The sequence below is a fragment of the Rattus rattus genome, chromosome 15 (genome assembly GCF_011064425.1).
Source record: "Rattus rattus isolate New Zealand chromosome 15, Rrattus_CSIRO_v1, whole genome shotgun sequence".
In the NCBI taxonomy this organism is placed as follows: Eukaryota; Metazoa; Chordata; class Mammalia; order Rodentia; family Muridae; genus Rattus; species Rattus rattus.
In genome coordinates, this window is record NC_046168.1 from 9,330,764 (window position 1) to 9,351,093 (window position 20,330).

The following is a 20,330-nucleotide window of genomic DNA, read 5'->3' on the forward strand; positions in this document are numbered from 1 at the left end:
CAGAAGGTCTGAGAAAGCCACCCTAGGCCCTGGAAAGACAGCCACATAATTATGCTTCCTGCACCTGTCCCCTGCTTTCCCGATACTCCCACAGGTCACCTGGTGTGATAGTTCAAGAGGGCACAGAATGGGACCTGAAGAGGAAGGCAGGACTCCGTCTCTCTCCCGACTGCATCAGAGAGACTAGAGCGTGGAGACAGACTCCCGTCCTACGGTGGGTATCACAGGCCTGGCTGCTCCTGCCCACCCCACTCCCATCAGTCTGTTTGGTGCTGATTGGAAAGTCAGCAATTCCCGAGGCCCTGCCAAGTGTAGCAGAGGAGGGCCTGACCTCCCCTCACCATCATTATCTATCTTATAAAATACGGGCATTGAACTTCATAAAACCAATTAAGACTTCGGGGCCAGGGCACGGGAGCAAGCCGGAGTCTGTCAGCTCAGGGTGACAATGGGAGTCAACTCCAAGGACACAGCAGTTACCTCATGGTTCTTGTCCTCACAGGTTTGCCTACAAAGAGCCCCCACCCCCCAACTACTGCAGATGCAACAGAGGGCACCAAGGCCAAACCCAGGGAAGGGCTGGTGGGCTGACAGGGGCAGTGAAAGTTAGAGCTTTTCCTTCCCTTTTATGACCAGCAGCCTAGCAGAGCCTAGTTCCTCCTCCCCCCTCCCCTACCCCGCACATCCCTCTCTGGTTCCACAAAACCTCAAGAGCCTCCCATCAAGTTACCAAGGCAACCGCAGCCCTGCAAGATTCACAGTGATTCTGGGAGAGAGCAGAGAATGACAGGAGCCCCAGACAGGATGCCAGGGCTGGGGTGTGTGTCTGGGGGTAAATAAGGAGACAGGCTTCAGGCAGAGTGAGCCGCACCCCCTCTCCCTGCTCTGGCTGTTTTAGGCTCCGTGCTCAGGATGTGTGCTTGCTTCACCGGCCAGTCCCACGGGGGGCGGGGGGAGAGAAGACAACGATGAAGTGTCCCTCCCTGGGGGTGGTTTGGGAAAACAGGGCTCCTCCACAGCCTCCCAGCACATCAGACACTCAGTTCATGGCCTGCCACGGGCCAAGAGTTCTTCTGCTTTCAAAGTCCAGAGGGACTCCCATCAGCACCTGCTCCCCATGGCTCCCCTGTGGGAGGCCATGCTGCTAAGGGATCATGACTTGTCTGGGTGGTGGATGCAGTTTGTCTCGTGGCTCAGTTATTTTCCCAGACTCTGTAATAAGATGGCTCCCAGGAGTTACTGATCCCATACACATGTTTGCATAAGGCCCAACAATGGCTATGCTTTTCTTTAAGTTGCAAACATTTTATCATTATTTCCATTTTTTAAAAAAATTTTCTGTGTGGGACTGGAGAGATGGCTCAGCAGTTAAGAGCACTGACTGTTCTTCCAGAGGACCCAGGTTCAAACCCCAGCACCTACATGGTGGTTCACAACTAACTGTAACTCCCAGATCTGCCGACATCCTTAGACATACATGCAGATCGCTTCTCGGCCTTTTGGCTAAGATCAAGTGTAGATATACATGCAGGCAAAACACCAATACACATAAAATGAAAAAAATTTTTAAAAATTGAGTGTGTGTGTGTTGTGTGTGTGTGAGTGTGTGGGGTGTGTGCGTGAGTATGTGTGTGTCTGAGTGTGTGTGTGGTGTGTGTGTGTATCACAGCTAATACGTCAAAGTCAGGACTTGATTTTCTCTGTCTATCATTATGGGTCCCAGGGATTTAACTAACTCAGGTTTTCAGGCGTGGTGGCAAGTGTCTTTACCCCCAAGCCACCAGTGGGTCCCTATTTGATTTTTTTTTTTCTTTTTTTTCCGGAGCTGGGGACCGAACCCAGGGCCTTGTGCTTCCTAGGCAAACGCTCTACCACTGAGCTAAATCCCCAAGACCATGGCTTGGGCTTTTGAAACCTCAAAGCCCAGTGACACACCTCCTAACATCAGCCCCTCGAGGCCCAAGGGTGGCCAGGTTCCTCCCCTGAGGACATTCAACTGCAAGGTTCTACCCACAGAGCACTCTAAGTGCTCTACAGAGTAAAAAGCCCCAGCTCTGGACTTGAAATCCACCAATCCTAATCCTGGAAAGCTCCGCCCACCCCAGGAAACCCTACACCAGCCTGTCCTCTGCCCAGTTCCCTGCAGCTTCTCACCCAAGCAGAGAGCAAAGGCAGCCCCCTCCTGGGCTCTCCCATCCCAGTCCATCTCTGTGTGAGCTTTGCTGTGAGGTGGGACTTTGTGTGTTCCTTGGCTCCCACTGCCAGGAGACCTTTTCATATGAGCTCTAACACACTAAACCTTCCGAAGCACTTCTACCAACTGGGGTCCAAGTATTTAAATATATGAGCCTTTGGGAGCCATACCCATTCCAGCCATCACACTGTCTCAAAACAAACAAGCAAACAAGCTGGGCATGATGGCTCATGTTTAAAATCCCATCGGTCAACAGCAAGGCAGAGGACTGGGAGTTCTAAGTCATCTTCAGTAACGGTAAGTTTCAGGCCAGCCTGGGCTACATGAGACCCTACTTAAAAACAAAGAAACAGAACAGAACAGTATAAATTTAATTATATACTAGAGGGTCATCACCAACTGGGCCAATTCCTAGTATTTGAGCAGTAAGGGAGACTTTAGGGGCTGGGTACAGTCGTGGTAGAGTGTATGAGGCACTGTTTGATTCTGCACCCCCATCCCAGCCCCCAGACACTCACACACAGCAGCAGGGGTCGGGGAATGAGGAAGGGAGGAGAGAGAGAGAGACGGAGACCGACTAACTTCTGGAGCTAAAGTGGGGTAGTAGTGTTGTAGTAAAATTTTAAATCTCAGATCAGGGTTTCTACCCCGTCTTTGATCATTCAGTTCCCAGATAAAAGACACACAACTTTGTATTTACAATAAGCCTTTATAGCACTAGAGCTGGGAAGATATCTACCCTCTAAGCTATTAGATTTTACTCCCCATCAATAACCCTGAGCTATAACTCGCCATGTTCCATCTGGGCAGCTCTTAATTCCAATTGGCCTGCCCTCATGGCCATGTTTCATGATTCCTCTGCCATGTCTGTTATCTTGTTCTCATTTCCCTCTCTCTCTTGCTCTCTCTCTCTCTCTCTCTCTTCCTCCTGGTCTCCTGCCTGCCTAGACCCAAGCAAGCCTGGGGAACCCCCCCTTCTGCCCAACTATAGGCTGTAGGCATCTTCATTCACCAATCAGGGATAACTTGGGGGACAAGATTACATAGCATCACGTGAATCTACTTACGGATTCTCTCGTTCCTGGGGCCAACCGGGCCTTGAGGGCAAGTGTTTAGCAAGGTACTACTTGTGAGTTTCAACTCACTTCTAAACCAGATATGAGCATTTGCTTCTGTACTCTGTCACTTCTTCTCTATGCCTGAGGCTTCACAGGCCGATGGCTATCTAGTGCTTAGAACCCAGTCGGAAAGGGGTTTAAATGGCCATTTAAGAGGGAAAAGGGGGGGTTGGGGATTTATCTCAGTGATAGAGCGCTTGCCTAGCAAGTGCAAGGCCCTGGGTTCAGTCCCCAGCTCCGAGAAAAAAAAAAAAGGATAAAAAAGAGGGAAAAGGGTTTGGCCCTATATAGAAAGGGTCAGACTGTACAGGAGAGAGCTGCTGCAAGGGAATGGACAAACCCACCGACTACCTCTTCCCTCTTTTGATGGTTTTTGTTTGTTTGTTTGTTTGTTTGTTTTGGTTTTTGAGACAGGTTCTTATTCTGTAGCTCAGGCTAGCCTCAAACTCCTGCCTCAGCCTCTCAAGTACCAATATTGTGCAGGCTATATGGTTCCATTCTGTAGCACAGGCTGATTTTGAACTCCCTGGTTTTTCTAGGTCCTGTTTTGACATCAGTGAGCAAGGCAGCCTGCTCCCCAAACTGCAGTCTATTTCTCCCTGAAATATCAATACTCCTTCAGGCACAGTCATACTTAGGAATTGCTTTCTGTTTTGTCTTTTATTTACTGAATAGTCTCATAGAGCTCAAGCAAGAACTCACTGTGTGACTGAGGACAGCGCTGAATTTCTAACCCCCTTTGCTCTGCCTCCTGAGTGCTGGGCGTGTGTCATGCTCGCCTCACAATTCTGACTTCTCTCCCTCAGGGCTTTGGAGCCAGTGCGCTCTGGCTCAGCCTCGGTCTCTCCCAAGGATGGACTTCTGTAAACCTTCTATCTGAAGCTCTGTGCTTCACACCTACCATCAAAAAGTGGATAGACACCAGACGAGACCAGCAGATCTCTGAGTTCGAGGCCAGCCACAGAGATAGCCCGTCTGTGGGGGTGGGGGGGGTTGGGGGTGGGGTGGGGTTGAAGTTAGGGGTGGGGGGTGGGGGGGTGGTGGGGGCAGGGGTGGGGGGGGGGTGGGGCGGGGGTGGGTTGGTGGTAGACTTCCTCCATTCCTCCATTCCTCCATTCCTTTGCAGCCCTCCCCTAGTCTGATCTTCTGCCCAATGTCACGAGTGAGTATCCCAGGGTCTTCAGTGCGTACCATACGACAAAGGATAGACTCCAGTGCAGCTGGAGGAATTCAGATGAAATCTCAGGAAAAAATGCTCTGACTGAAAGACCTGACACACAAGGAAAAGGCTACAGGCCAATGGGCTTATGGGATGTACTTTTCTCCAGAGAGAACTAATCAATCCTCAGCCCCTACTACTCTGGACTTTAGTGCCTCAGTGGGACTGGGCACTTGAATATGAACACCACGACACTAGGTCATCGGAAGAAAGTGGGGGCACCCCCACCCCTAGGCAAGCCTGTGGCCCCGAGGGACGCTCCTGAAAGGGCTTTGATATCCTACAAAGCCATGTTCTAGGGAGAACTCGTGACTTGGTTTGGATGGAAAGGGCCAAGCTCTGACCTTCAACTCTGTGGGCAACAAAGCCAGTCTCCAGCCCAGAGCTTCTGTTCTTTCCAACTCTGTGGCTGTGCTCCCCACCCTAATCCTTTCCACAAAGAGAACTTGAGGGTGCGAAAAGCCACACAGTCGGGCTTTTCTTCTAGGCTGGGTAATCGGCGCAGACATTTCACCCTGGCTAGGCCCATGAGTCAACAGCACACACCACACAGCACCTTTTATTGGGAAGGAGGACTCTTGAGAGTCAGGTGCTTTGTTTTTTGTATGGGGGCGGGGAGGGAGGAGAAAACCAGAAAAAGACAACTGGAAAAACACTGGCTGAGGCAGGGGGGTGTGGTTGGGAAGCCCCGCCCCATCCCAACCCGCCCCTCCCCCACCTATCCCCCACCCCCACCCCCGCAACTCCCGCCCCACTTCCTCTACAGCAGCTGCTGCCCAGAGTGTGCTCTGGGTCAGGAATGTGCCACACCCACAGCCCTGCTTAACAGCCTCTGCCTCAGCCTCAGCCCAGTCCCATCTGCCTCCAGATAATCCACGTAAGGTCAGGGACTGTGTCAGATCTGGGAGAGATAGCTTCTATCCCCACTCCTTATGACTAAGAGCCTAGTAGGCAGCACATGAGCCATTGCGACAGATTAACCTGGAAACATTTTGAAGAAAATTGAGATATTCTGCTTCCCTAAGGAGGCCTGTGGTCAGCTACTGAGGACTGGCAAAGGGCCAGAAGTTATGTGGTGCCAAACTTGGTGGGAACCAGCCTTGGCCATGACATCCCCACGAGACCTGCTTCACTAGCTGTCAGGGACCCAGAGATTAGCTTTCTACAGTCCATGGAGTCCCACACAAGTTGGAAAAGCCAGTTTTCGTTCAAGTTTCTGTCTCTGCCAGTAGATTGCTTCCAGTGGTTGAATAGTCTGTCCTGCTCACTTTCATGTCAACGGGTAACATTTCCCAAGCCAGGACTGAGATGAGACAGCACAGAATCCACCTCCCCCACTCCCGCCCCGCCCCGTGTGGTCTCTCTCTCTCTCTCTCTCTCTCTCTCTCTCTCTCTCTCTCTCTCTCTCTCTCTCTCTCTCTCTCTCTCTGTGACTCATGAGCACCCCCTGCTGTTTAGCCTAACTGAAGGCAAAAGAGGTGGGGGCGGGGGAGGATTCTAGCTGCGGTGCCCAAACTCCGCCACTGCAGGACATGCTGCCCACTGGGAAGGCCCTGCCAGAACCTGAATCAGAGCTAGACTTCCCTTGGACGCATATGGACCTGACAAGAGACTAACTACCAGGGCTGCCACACTCCAGGCCCTGCGGTGTGGTCACTATCCACCTGCAAGAGCTCTGAAGAAAGGTGTCACCAGCTTCAGGAGAAAAAGTATGGTCCACACAGCAAGGCCAAATTCCTTTTCTGAGCCCACGAGAGCAAAGCTGAGACACTCACTAAATCACCTCTGGGCCCTGAACATGGGCCTTGAGGAGTCCAGGAGGGGACATCCTGATATTCCCAGCAATTCCTCAGGGGCCAGCAGGACAAGTCCAGATTAACCCTTGGCAAATAATAGCTATTTCCATAAGGGCCTCTAGCTCCTGGTCTGTAAGCACAGGACAGACCCCCAAATTCCTCATCCTTTAGCTCTAACATCCCATGAGCTGACAGGAGTCTACAGGACTCCCTTCACCCCGGCCATCCATCGCTCACCCCCATTCCTCTTTGTTCCTTCTCCAATCTCATTTAAATTCATTTTGTACATCGTAAACAATGGCAGCTGGCAAGGAGGTTCCTCTCTCCGACAAGATTAGGAAGGGAGGGGAAAGAGAGGAGGTGGACGGTGAGAAACAAGTTAAATGAAGAATCGGGAATAGAGAGGTAAACCAATGGATGTGTAGGAGAGGCCCTCTGAGTCGCTGGAGCGGTGGGAGAGAGGCTCCAGCAGGATCACTAGTCACTGTCCCAGTCAGCATTTTACAGCAGCTGTGTGTGCTCACATTAAATGTAGGCCTGGACGTCCATGCACACACACCACTGAGCTGTGCAGGCCTGGAGGGGCAGTTCTCCTCCTCCCACCTCTCCCCACGGGCCCCTAGGCTTCTAGCATTAGGTCTTTGTGTTTTCCAAACAGTTCCTTCCCTGAGTGATGGAACGGGGCCAGGAGAGAAGATGGATGGACGCAGGCAGTGGAGTGAACATAGAAGACCCCTTGGAGCGCTGCGTCAGCACACAGCTCCCCCTTGCTGCCATCTCCCACACTCAACAGTAGACCAGGGGGAGGTGGCTATTTTACAGAGCAAGAGCTGGGTCTGTGGTTGGGGAAGGAAGGCCTGAAGCTTCCCATCCTCATGGAAGTCAATACTCCATGCCTCCCTCCCCCATGATTAAAGGAATGAAAGAAAAAGAAAGCCCTTCCAGGCATTTCCTGCAGCTACACTGCAGTCTATAACGACCCAGGTTTATAAAATCCCTGCAGAGGCCGCCCCAACCCTGTCCTCCCAAGGTAGCCTATATTTTTCAGGTCTTGGGAACTCTCTCCAGGATATATTACCCTGAAAGACAGATCCGCTCTGGGAACACAAGGAGACAGTGATGGATTTGCCCACACACTGGCAACCTACTTCCATTAACTCTTATGTCCAAATCATTCCTGTAAATCACCAGGGATGAATCTGGGAGGAAAGCAAGTCCCTGACACTGATCCGCAGCAGGGACGCTTCCTGTGCACGCACCTGTTCCTAGGTAGGGGACACACTCAGCCGGGACGAAGCAGTAGAAACCAGGCCTTGCCTTCTGGGATATCTCCACCTCCATGGGAGACATCGACCAGGACCCAGGAAGGCCCAGGGACAGGCAAGAAAAAAATAACTGAGATCTGTACTCCGTTGGCTTACTCATCCCTTCTCAAATGACTTTAATAATTACCTTTTTTTCAGTACATGAGATTAAACTCAGGACCCTGCCCATGATAAGTGCTCTGTCATTGAGCTATATCCCCAACTCTTCGCCTTTAAAAAACAAAACCTTACTTACAAGAGTTAAAAAATAATAATAATAAATAAAAAAACAAAAAAAAAACAAAAAAAAAACAAAAAACAAAACCTTACTATTTATTTCTTTGTCTTAAGACGGTGTAACATTATCTAGCTCAGTTTATCCTCAAACCGTGGGTCCTCTTGTCGCAGCCTCCCACATGCTGGGATGACAAGTGTGCCCTGTCACTCTGGAGACTGCCCTTCTAGTGACAACCCTTCTGGTTTCAGAGCGGATGACTGTTATGAAAGCTACCAGGTACAAAGGTACAGATCAAGGTCAAGCATGGGTCCCCACCTCCCAAGTCTCCTTTCTGGGCGACGACATCCTAGGAGGGAAAGGAGCCAGGGGCAGGTGGCATTTCCATTTCTAAGTATGCTCACCTGCCCTTAGCTCTAGGCCAGAGGCTCATCATCTCACACTTATGGCTGCAGCCTGTGCCCTGCTCGCATGGCCCTCCGCCAAGCCACCCTCCAGCTGGGAGGTTTATACGTCTTGGGCATGGGCCAGGTGGGACCTGGGAGCAGAAAAGGGAAGATCTGGTATTTCTGTGGGGCCAGGAAGAAAGCTGGGCAGATGGGTCTGAACCGGCTGAGGCAGAAGGTTGGTTAGTGGGGAAAGCATAAGGCATAATGTGGCCTGCTTTTGCCCATTTGGCCATCTGAGCACTTCTGTCTTCTTCCATTCTCCCAATCACTCCCTAAATCGCCTGCCTCAGATGTGATTCCATCCAAATAGGCACGCTCCTCCCTCCCAAGAGGAGGCTGGCACGTTAGAAGGATGCTGTGGACTCATTACTTCCTGGTTACCTTCTAGCAGCAGCAGGCTGGGGAGCTGGCTGCCCAGACCACAACAGGGACAGTTTGTGATGTTCTGTTCCAGCAGATTGGAGAGGGCTCCCTGTGGCTCAGACCTCAGGATGAGTAGCCAGGATGGGAAAGGCAGGAAAGGGGGAGGCCCTGAGCTCTCGGCCAACCAGCCAGCTTGTTTGTAGCCTGGAATACTGATGTCCATATGGCTCTCCCTGCCTGGGAGAAAAGTCAGCATTACTTTGCCCTGTGATTCTAACGGCAGTGGGATATTTGTCTTTTAGGGTCTGCGGTCCCCAGGATGAGGAGAGAACAAGGAGGAACTAATCACGGGTACTTGCTGAGTCCCTCTCTCTTAGCAGGACAAGCTCAGCCTTTTCCCCTCTCAAGTCTGGATGAGATTAGACGAAGTAGAGATGGGGACAGTGTCATTCCTTTGCATCATTTGGTATATTTGCTGGTGTCTGGAGCTTGTTATCTAGTAGGGTAATCGTAGTCATTTTAGGCTATTAAAACAAACCAGGTGACTTATAAACAACAGAAACTGTCTCTGACTGTTTTGGAGGCCGGAAGTCTAAGATGAGAATACCAACGTGCTTAACCCACTACTGGGTTGTCAGTGAGTAGCCACTCACTGCATCCTCACATGGCAAATCGTGGAGAGGAAACAAGCTACCACGATCATATGAGACACTGATCCACATGGTTTCCACCATTGCCTGCACAATCTCCTCTTCATTATCTCCCAAAGTCCTGACTGAGACAATAAACAGGAGGCCACAGGTCTAGACTGACCTCCTATGCAAAGCTCAAGCAGACAGAGCAATGCTGAGGATCTGCATCTCCAAGCCAAAACTGAGTTGTTTTCCTGACCTTCAAAAAAAAACAACAAAAAAACCCCCAGGAGATTGAGAGACAGCAGTCAAGCGCTCAAGCAAGCCAGTTAAAAATAAACTAAAAAGAAAGTTTAAAAGACAGGATCCCATAGAGCCTGGTCTGGCTTTGAACTCACTGTGCAGAGAAAGCTTAAATTTCTGAAACTCTTGCTTCTAACCACGAAGTGCTAGGATTACGGTCTCTGTCTCTATGCTTGGTTTTATGTGGTGCTAGGGTTCAAACCTGAGGCTTTGTGCATGCTAGGCAAGCACTCCACCAACTAAGCCTAGAAAGTTTGGACTTTGAAGAGGGAAGCTAGCAACACGGGAGAAACTCTCTTCCCCATAGTAAGTACTGAGGGAAAATAGTCAATGCTGGGTGAGCACCAGTTAGACAAGAAGTCAGAATTCACTCCTCGGAGACCATTTACGGTCTTAGGTCCCATTTATATGGCCGCCCACACTTATATGGCCCAGGCATGTGCTACACCTGCATTTTTGTGCAGTACTGGGAATCGAACCCAGGACTTTGTGCATGCCTTTTACAAACTAAGGTATATACATGGCCTAAGGGTCACAGTTTTTTTAAATTAAGACAACAAGATTGGGGTATCTGCAGGATGGGGGCAGTGTCTTGCTACTTTAGCCAAGATGAGCAGTGTTGTGTTTATAAAAGGATAAGGGGGGGCATTGTGTTCTATGGGGGTCTGGGGAAAGGGGTGTCTCAGCAGGCCCATGGGGAGGGTAGTAGGGCACAGAAAGGGAGGGAGAAGTAGAGAAATAGAAGAGTAGAGGCCAGCCATGAGCACGTGGAGAAAAACAGGGAGGGGAATGGGGAGAGAAGGGACAAAGGGACAAGAGAGAGCAAGAGGAAGCAGGAGCAAGAGAGTGAGGGGGCAAGCAGACCCATTTATAGTGTCAGGCATACCTGGCTGTTGCCAGGTAACTGTGGGGTGGAGCATACCTGGCTGTTGCCAGGTAACTGTGGGGGTGGAGCTTAGACAGAATGCTAACAAGCAGGAAGCCTAAGCTGGCACTGCGACCAAACAGTAAGTAGACTTCTTTGGATGAACTGCTGAGTAGGGAGGAACCCACCTGGGACCAGAGCTCTGTCTAGACACTTCTCTGGTGTCTGCATCTGGTGCACACACAACCCCACTCTTTCACAGAGCTGCCACTAAGGAGTCTCATTAAGAGAGCCCCGTGTTGGGCTGCTAATGGGTTAGGGCCATTAAACATAAACGGCTTCCAAGACATCAGCTAGAGCGCGCAACCCAGGAGAAAACAAATATTTTAACCTCAAAGAATGGAAGTGCCAGGACGAAAGGGGTCCCTCTGCTTATTCTGCACCATCCATGGCTCTATCCTTCCCCTGCAATCACTTCTGCTAACTCAAGTTCAAGGATGCCCTGTCCAGAGTGGGGTGTCGTTGTGGTTTGCCCTGGAGTTATCTGTATTTTGATGCTAATTCCACTGCCCCAAGGACAGCTGCCCTGTCCCGTACTCAGGAATCAGGTGACTTCACCAGAACCACCTCCCCATTGAATTTGTAAAGTACAGGTGAGGGGCAGGTACAGGATAGAAGGAGGCCTGTCATTGGAGGAGAAGGAAGGATGGGCGGGAGAGAAGTTTGAAGGAAGAGGAGGAGACGAGAGAGAGAAAGGAGAGACAGGGAGAGAGGGGCGGAGAAGCCGTGGCAGGACAATATGGCAGGTGACGTTAAGATTCTGCTCTGCATATTTACAGGTTGTTATTAATGTTCTCAAGGGGTGGATGTGTACCGGGCTTTGTATGTTTAAGTGGGCAATTATATCTTACCAATTGGATCTAAGATTATTATGTTGTGTGTTCTTTTATGTGAGGGTTCGAATGTAGGAAAGCGTGGCTGGGATGTGTTTCCCCCAAGATATCTAGCAGATATCTTGGGGCACCGAGGTGTAGACCCAGCGGGGCAAAAGACAAATACTCTTTTTTATTATTATATTTTTACAACAACAGGGTGTGAGGAGAGTGAGGGCTGGGTGGGACAGGCCGATGTCCTGAACAACTCTTCTAGTCAGAAAGTCACTGACCTTTGGTGTGAGTCCATCTGTGATAATCTAAGCCCATTTGCCCTGAGTGGTTGGGAGAGGACTGAGGATCAGGACCCCTGGGACAGAACTATCTTTAAATCCAAGTCATTTGCTCCAGGCCAGCAATTAATTGGGACCAACAGTGGCAGCACCGGCTGGGAAGTCTCTAGAAATGTACGTTTGCAGGTTCTACTTAAGTCCATTGAATCAGAAAGTCCAGGGGCAGCAACAGGTAACACACACCATCAAGTTCTCTAAGTAATATCTGTGGTTTTATATTCACTCGCTCGCTCGCTCACTCACTCGCTCACCGGCTCACCCGCTCACTGGGTCCGTATGGGTGTGCTGTGCCACAGCATGCACTTTGAACGTTCAGAAGACTGCCTATGGTATTCATTCATTCACACCTCTAATCCCAGCACTTGGAGGTAGAGGCAGGTGGATCTCTGAATTCAAGGCCAGCCTGGTCTGCAGAGTGTGTCCCAGGATAGTCAGGGCGCCACAGAGAGATCCCGTCTCAAAAATCCAAAAACTAAAATAAGACAGTTTCAGAACTATTGTTTAAGCTGCTGAGACAGCAGCTCAGCCAGGAAAGATCCTCATCAACAAGCCCACTGGTGTAAATTCCACTTCTGGGACCCAAAACATGGCAGAAGGAGGGCATCAAGTTATCTTCTGACCTCCGCATGCACACACGGGCACGCCTGGGCATGCACGCACACAGTAAACAAATAAACAAATGCATATAACATGAAGTCACTAATATAATATCAATTTTAAAATGGCTCTGGCGGGCTGGAGAGATGGCTCAGCGGTCGAGAGCACTGACTGCTCTTCCAGAGGTCCTGAGTTCAATTCCCAGCAACCACATGGTGGCTCACAACCATCTGTAATGGGATCCGATGCCCTCTTCTGGTGTGTCTGAAGACAGCGACATAAAATAAATAAATAAATAAAATCTTAAAATGGCTCTGCTCCCTGCTCCGTGCTCCCTACCCTATTCTGAAGAGAAGGAAAGGGAAGGAAAAGCAGGAGGGGATGCACCCGGCAGCCTCATCCAAAGTGGGAGAAATGGAACCTGGAACCTTCTCAGTATGGAAATCCCAAGTCCTGCCTCAGAGGCCGCCTTTGATCTTCTGTGGTAAATGTCAGAGCAGTGTCTAAGTGGCCCGGCATGGAGCCCAGGAGCCCTCTGAGAGAACAACCACCGTGACCTTTTGCATTTTGCCCGGAGCAGAAGAGGAGGAGCGTTTGAGGAGCGTTATCTTCTGCTCAGCTCTCTTTTCTGCCTACCTCTCCCTTCACACGAGGCCCCGGACTCTCCAAGCCCTTGTGTCCATCTCCCCTAACTGTCTGGCTGTGCCCCCTTTCCTTGGCTTTCCCCCGGCCGTTGACTGAGAACAGGTTCAAACCGCAGCTCAGCAGACCAGCAAAGAATCAGGTCCTGAGCACTGGGATCAAAGGTGTGCACCACCACACCTTGCCTAAACATTTTTTATTTAGTCAAAGGGAGTTTGCCTCCCCCTCTTCCTTCTTTCCGTGCGTGCGTGGGGTCAGAGAATAACTTGCTACAGCTGATGCTCTCCTTCCGCCATGTTTTGGGTCCCGGAAGTGGAATTTACATGAGCACTGAGCCTCATGTAACGGGCACTTGCTGCCGCACGGGAGACTGGGGAGTGAGCATTTGAGGACTGAGTTACTCACTGGGATTTAGTCACTTAGTAGACTATGTTTTAATTAATTGTATTTGTTTATTTTGTTGCAGGGATTAAACCCATGGCCTTCTGCTTACTAAGCATGTGTTCTACCACTGACATATACCCCCAACTCTCATAAGTAGCTTTAAGTTATTGAAATAAGATTACTAAGGAAGGGTAAGAAAGGATAAGAACAAGGAATATGGGGCTGGAGAGATGGATCAGAGGTTAAGAGCACTGACTGCTCTTCCAAACATCCTGAGTTCAATTCCCAACAACCACACGGTGGCTCATAACCATCTGTCTCTATAATGAGATCTGGTGCACCCTCTGGCATGAAGGCAGGACACTGTATACATAATAAAACATTTTTAAAAGGAGGTATGTGGGAAGTTTGGGCAATCCTAGAGATGGTAAAGAAAGGGGACCAATAGGGCTGGGGATTTAGCTCAGTGGTAGAGCGCTTGCCTAGGAAGCGCAAGGCCCTAGGTTGATCCCCAGCTCAAAAAAAAAAAAAAAAAAAAAAAAATGATATCTGTTGGCCGGCAAGACATTTCAGTGGGCAAGGGTGCTTGCTGTCAAGCCTGACATCCAAGTTCAACTCCCAGGCCCACATGATGGAAGGAGAGAACCAGTTCCCACAAGTTATCCACTGAGCTCCGTGTGCATGCACACAAGTGCACACACATAAAATGAGTGAATAAATAAAAATGTAATAAAAATTTAAACTGCAGGGGGGAGGGTTGGGAGGGGAACACCCATAAGGAAGGGGATGTTTGCCCGGAAACCGGGAAAGGGAATAACACTCGAAATGTATATAAGAAATACTCAAGTTAATAATAATAATAATAATAATAATAATAATAATAATAATAATAATAATAATAATAATAAAGAATACTTATGCCGGTGATTAAAGTAACTATTTATGATGAAATAAATTTTTCTCCAGAAAAAAAAAAAATTTAAACTGTATCTGAGAACACTGGTGACACTAACAAGAAAATCCCCCATGGGGCAGTAAGGACAGGAGACCCTGAGAGAAAACAAGGAGGGTTGGAAAGATGGCTCAGCAGTTAAGAGGACTGCCCTCCCAAAGGATCTAGCACCCACATGGTGGCTCACGACCACCTATAACTCCAGTCCCAGGGTACTCTTCTGGCCCTTGTGGGCACAGTCATAAATGCAAGCAAAACATCCACATACATAAAATAGACAATTTTTTTAAAGAGAGAGGAAATGGAGAGCTGCAGAGCACTCTGAGTTCCTAGCAGGTAGAAACAATTAAAGCAACCTGACTTCCTGCCACGCCCAATCCTCTGGAGGTTGGAAGGGCCTCCAGCAGGTAAACCTCACCTTCTCTTTCCCAGCAGTCTCTTCCCTCAAATTCTCCTGCTGAGGAGCCTGGGCCTTCCTGCAGCTTTGTCTCTGCCCTACCGGCTCCCAAGGCTGCTCTGAAGGATGGCTTTGGCACGCTGCGCTGTCTAGCCTGACTGTCCTGGACCATAATTAGTATTGCTGCTAACAATGGCCCCTGTAGAATAGCATCCTGGGAAATTCTGATGCTTTCAATTTTCTCCCTCAGTGCTTTCCCAGATAAAAATTTTTAGCCAATATCTTGTGCTCCAGTTCTGAGTGCTGGCTGCCTCCTAGCCCGGAAGAATTAAGCCTGGGTTTGGACGCCACTCCAGAGGTCCTAATGAGTTAGTAGAGGACATCTCCAGGTCATTATCATGACATTATTCTATTAACAGAGAGGAAGAGATGGAAGAACCCGGCCAGATCCACACAATACATGTAACTGGTTAGGTATCGTCAGAGAATGAAGGAGTGGGGCGAGAGGCACCTTCTCAGGTGGGCTTCGAGTTTCCAGCAAAGGTGGAGCTTGATCATCCATTCTTAAATAAATAGCATGGTGTTCAAACTCCAGCGGAAAGAGCCTTGGTAGCTATAATCCTGACCACTGCCTCTGAGGCCTAGTGTATGCTCTAGGACTAGGCCCAGCTACTCACTGCTCCAGCAGGCTCTACCTGGCTACCAGGTAGAGTACCGGGGAGTACTCAGCTCAGAGAAGCTTGCTGTTGTTGCTGTTGTTGTTTTAGATTTGTTTGTTTTTATTTTCTGTGCAGGAGTGTTTTGCCTGTCTGTATGTCTATGCACCATATGCACTTGCATGGTCCTGCAGAAGTCAGAAAGGACTAGGGTATCCTCTAGAACTGGAGTTACAGATGGCTGTCAGAGATCCTTTAAGTGCTGGGAATCTAACCCAGATCCTTTGGAAGAACACACAGTGCTCTTAGCCATTGAGCCGCCTCAATGGTTTACGTACATGTATATTATAGCCCCATCAGAGAGCTATCTTGATCTCACAGGTTTTGTTACCTTTTTTTATTTTTATTTTTATCGGATTTTTAAAATTTACATTTCAAATGTCATTCCCTTTCCTGGTTTCCTGTCCATAAGCCCCCTATCCCACACCCCCTCCCCCTGCCTCTATGAAGGTGCTCCCCCCACCCACCCCTTCTTGCTTCCCAGCCCTGACATTCCCCTACACTGGGGCCTCGAGCCTTGGCAAGACCAAGGGTTTCTTCTCCCACTGATGCCCAACAAGGCCATCCTCTGCTACATATGCAGCTGGAGCCATGGGTCTGTCCATGTGTAGTCTTTGGATGGTGGTCTAGTCCGTGGGAGCTCTGGTTGGTTGGTATTATTGTTCTTATGGGGTTGCAAGCCCCTTCAGCTCCTTTAATCCTTTCTCTAATTCCTCCAATGGGGACCCCATTCTCAGTTCAATGGTTGGCTGCAAGCATTCTCCTCTGTATTTGTCATGCTCTGGCAGAGTCTCTCAGGAGAGAGCTATATCAGGCTCCTGTCAGCATGCACTTCTTGGCATCAGCAATACTGTCTGGGTTCGGTGGCTGTGTGTAGATGGGCTGGATCCCCAGGTAGGGCAGTCTCTGGATGGCCTTTCCTTCAGTCTCTGCTCCTTGTCTCCTTATTTCCTCCTGCTATGAATATTTTTGTTCCCCCTTCTAAGAAGGACTGAAGCATCTGCACTTTGGTCATCCTTCCTCTAGAGCTTCATGTGGTCTGTTCGTTCCCTTATTTTATTACTCCAATAGGTAAAAGAAAAGCTGAACGATACCTTTAGTTAAGAGCATCAAGATTGATTTAACCCTACTTTCTGCTGAGGAAATAAACATTTATAAGGCATTTGCTACATGGGTAATGCCTTTATTTGTTGAATGCCAGATACATTAGTACACATCCAAAAGTAGGGCTGAGGGGTTGGAGATTTGGCTCAGTGGCAGAGCGCTTGCCTATGCAAGTTTAAAGGCCCTGGGTTCGATCCCCAGCTCAAAAAAAAAAAAAAAAAAACTAGAAAAAAAAAAAAAAAACTACAAAAGTAGGGCTGACACCCATGGTTGTCCTCTGATCTGTACATGTGCATCATGGCATATACCTGTGCATAAGACCACGCTTGCACTGGGGAAATGATCACTTTAGCCATTTTAAGTGTTCAGTTCTGGGGCACCACATATACTCTAATGTTGTGTCACTATCATCAGCAATCTCCATCCATCACCCTCCCGTACCACCCCACAGCTTAAACACTAACCTAACGTAATCTGGGGTCTTGTGCATTTACTTCCTATAATCTATATTGTGGTATAAAAATTATACCCATCTGTATAGACGTGAACACTGAGGAACAGAGAAGAAAAGCAGGTTGTATCTTTCAGACAGACAGAAAGAATTAGAACTCTTCTGATTCCAAAGAATTCTTCAGTGAGCTATTGAAGTAGTGCTGTTATCTGGATAGGAGTACTGATGTCACTGTGACCAGTGGCCTTGCACAACAGGTGACATGCTGAACTGTTGCCTGCCTTGGGAAGGCATCAGAGACTCTTACAATGTAGAGCATCTTACACAGGCTAAAGACACAAATTGCTTATACACCCTGCTTTGTGTTGGCACCTCTCTCTACCTGGGCTCTCATATGGGTGGGACTCACCCTCTGTGGTAAGGAAAGTTCAGAGCTATGTAAGCAGACAGGCCTGGGTTGAACTCTCTAACTGCCTAGCCATTTAAGTCTGACTCCTATGGAGGGGAAAGACCTCCACAAGTCAGCTTAAGCACAGGTCAGTATTGAATGCCAGAGGAGACACATGATGCTCTTCAGGAAACTCCAGGAATAGATGCTGGATGTAAGACTCAGCTTTCGGCCTGAAGTAATGGCTGTTTCTCCTCAGACTGCCTGACTTAAGAGAAAAGCCACTGTTCCCCACTAGGAACTCAAGCTTCCTAAGACAGTTCATCTTTTGGCACCAGGCCATGCGTGCTGGTGGACTGGTAGATTTTAGGTCAGAGCTTCTCTTTAGTTTTATTAACTAAGGCAAAAAGGATAAGACCACATAGTGAAGGCTTAGGAAACTCAGAGAGGGTTGTATCCTATGGTAAATAATATGGCCTGGTTCAAGGTTTTGACCAATGCCAAGTTCCTTAGATGAGGTTGTGCGGTAGGTGGGTAAACAATTCTCATACACTGTAATGTCTGGCCTCAGAAGTTAGCAAACCTTTCTGGGCTTTTGCTGTTCCCTCATATACAATGGGACAATTATTTCTACCTTACAGGATAAGATTAAATGACAGGAGTATGGTGGCACATACCTGTAATCCCAGTATTTAGGAAGCTGGGACAGGAGAATGGCAAGTTTGAGCTCAAGTAAGTTGTACAATGAGTTCTGTCTCAAAACAAATAAGTTAAATACGGTGAACACACCTGTAATCTGCACTTGGGCGGGGTGGGGGCAGGGACGGGGGCAGGGTCAGGGTCAGGGTCAGGGTCAGGGGCAGGGACAGAGGACCTGACACAAATTCCAGCCATCCAGGCCTACATAGTGAAACCCCATCTCAAAAGAGCAGAAACCAAAACTGTAAATGAAAGAACAAAATTTAAAGAAACTGGCACTCAGTAGGTGCTTAATAAATGTCCCTCACTGTTCTCTTAGGTACTTTGTTATCCCTCATTTTCTGTCTTCTTAAGACATGTTTGCTCTCTTTTGCTAAAATGGGTCTTTGAGCCAAGCACCTATGGGAGAGAAGGATGAAATCCTTCTCCTTCAATTCTGAAAGGCCAGTATTTCTAACTGGCCAAAAATTTCTAACTAAATTTCTTCAAGAGCAATTGGCAGAATGAGTGATGGGGTACAAAAGGTTTCCTATGTCAAAAGGAAGACAAATGTGTCCCCTGCTTAGGAGGACACTTTGATGAAATGCCTGAGACAAGGCAGAATTTTTCTTTGAAATGCTATGACACAATAAAAATAAAAATAGGTCTCCCCTTAGTTTGGAGGCCTGGGGCAGAAGCCTTATTTCCAGCCATCAATCCATGCCTGCTGGAGCCATCCTAGGCCTCATTCAACCTACAACATTTCATCAACTCAACAATATTTATTATCATGGCATAGTGGCTATTCTGTAAGTTTCCTCTGCAATTGAAACATTCCATCCTGTAGGAAGTTCCTTAAGCAGGAAAGCAATAAACTCAAAATAACTTCAGGAAGCTCCTGAAACCGACCAGATTCACCAAAGTAAGCAATAAAAGCTGCAAAGAAGACACTGAGACCAGACTGTCCTGGAAAAAGCAGAAACCACAGTGCTGCCTGGAAGAGGTTAGGACCAACTGAGGCCCCTGGGAAGGACACTCTCAACCTATGCTGGGGTGGGCTTTGGTGACATAGCTGTCTTTGAGTCATTTCTTCTCCTTTAAGTAACCCCAACAAAACTCTTAGTTCACCAAGCTGGGCTTTAGTGGTAGCCATACTTTGGTCTGTCATGGCTCCATATTTGGGGCTTGTAGGGGTGCAGTCTCCCCAGGAAGAGGGGGGGGGGGAAAGGGGGAGGGGAGGGGGGAGGGGAGGGGGGGAGGAGAGGAGAGGAGAAGAGAAGAGAAGGGGAGGGGAGGAGAGGAGAGGAGAGGAGAAGAGAAGAGGAGAGGAGAGGAGAGGAGAGGAGAAGAGAAGAGAAGAGAAGAGAAGAGAGGAGGAGACTATTTTAAAACTTTTGTTTGGTTGGTTTTTGAGACAGGGTTTTTCAGTGTCCTAGCTGCCTTGGAACTCTCTTTGTAGACCAGGCTGGTCTCAAACTCACAGAAACTCACTTGTCTCTGCCTCCTGAACGCTGGGATCAAAGGTGTGCACCATCGCACCCTGCCTAAATAAACATTTTTTATTTAATCTTAATTTTTTTTTTTTTTTGTGCCCAGCAATGGTGGCACATGCCTTTAAGCCCAGCACTTGGGAGGCAGAGGCAGGCAGAATTCTTGAGTTCAAATCTAACCTGCTCTACAGAGAAATTTCCAGGATAGCCTGGACAACACAGAAAAACAAAAACAAAAGGGAAAAAAAGTTTACACTTATTTACTGGGTCTAGGGAGCACACATCCATGGTGTGAATGTGCTCGAATTGGTTCTCTCTTACACCGTGTGGATTCAGGACTCGGGTTATCAGGCATGGTGGCAAGAGCTTTTGCCCACTGAGCCATCTCAATGTACAGGTAAATCACCAAGGAAAGAGCATCACCCTGACCCTGGCTCAACTCCAAGTCTAAGGCCAGGGCCAAGAAAAAGAATCCCACCAGTCTGAGTTTGCCCCAAGATCTGGCCACAGAAATTCAACCAATTCCAGGCCACCCTGGAAAGCCCCGGCCCCAGCTCCCATGAAACCAGGTATAGGCCTTCTGCCCAGTTCCTACTGCTTCTTGCCTGAGCACAGGCGTTCACCCCTTGTGATTTTCCCAATAAGTTTCTCGTGTGCAGCTTACGTGTGGTGTGACTTTTGCTATTCCTTGGCTCCCGACGGCCAGGATGCCTTTCCTCTCAGGCAAAATCTCCTTAGGGAAGCGTCTCGGAGCTGTGACACTTTTTATAGGGGAAACGTTCCCTTTAGAACTGTGCCACTTACACAATGGCCCTTACTTAACCTTTT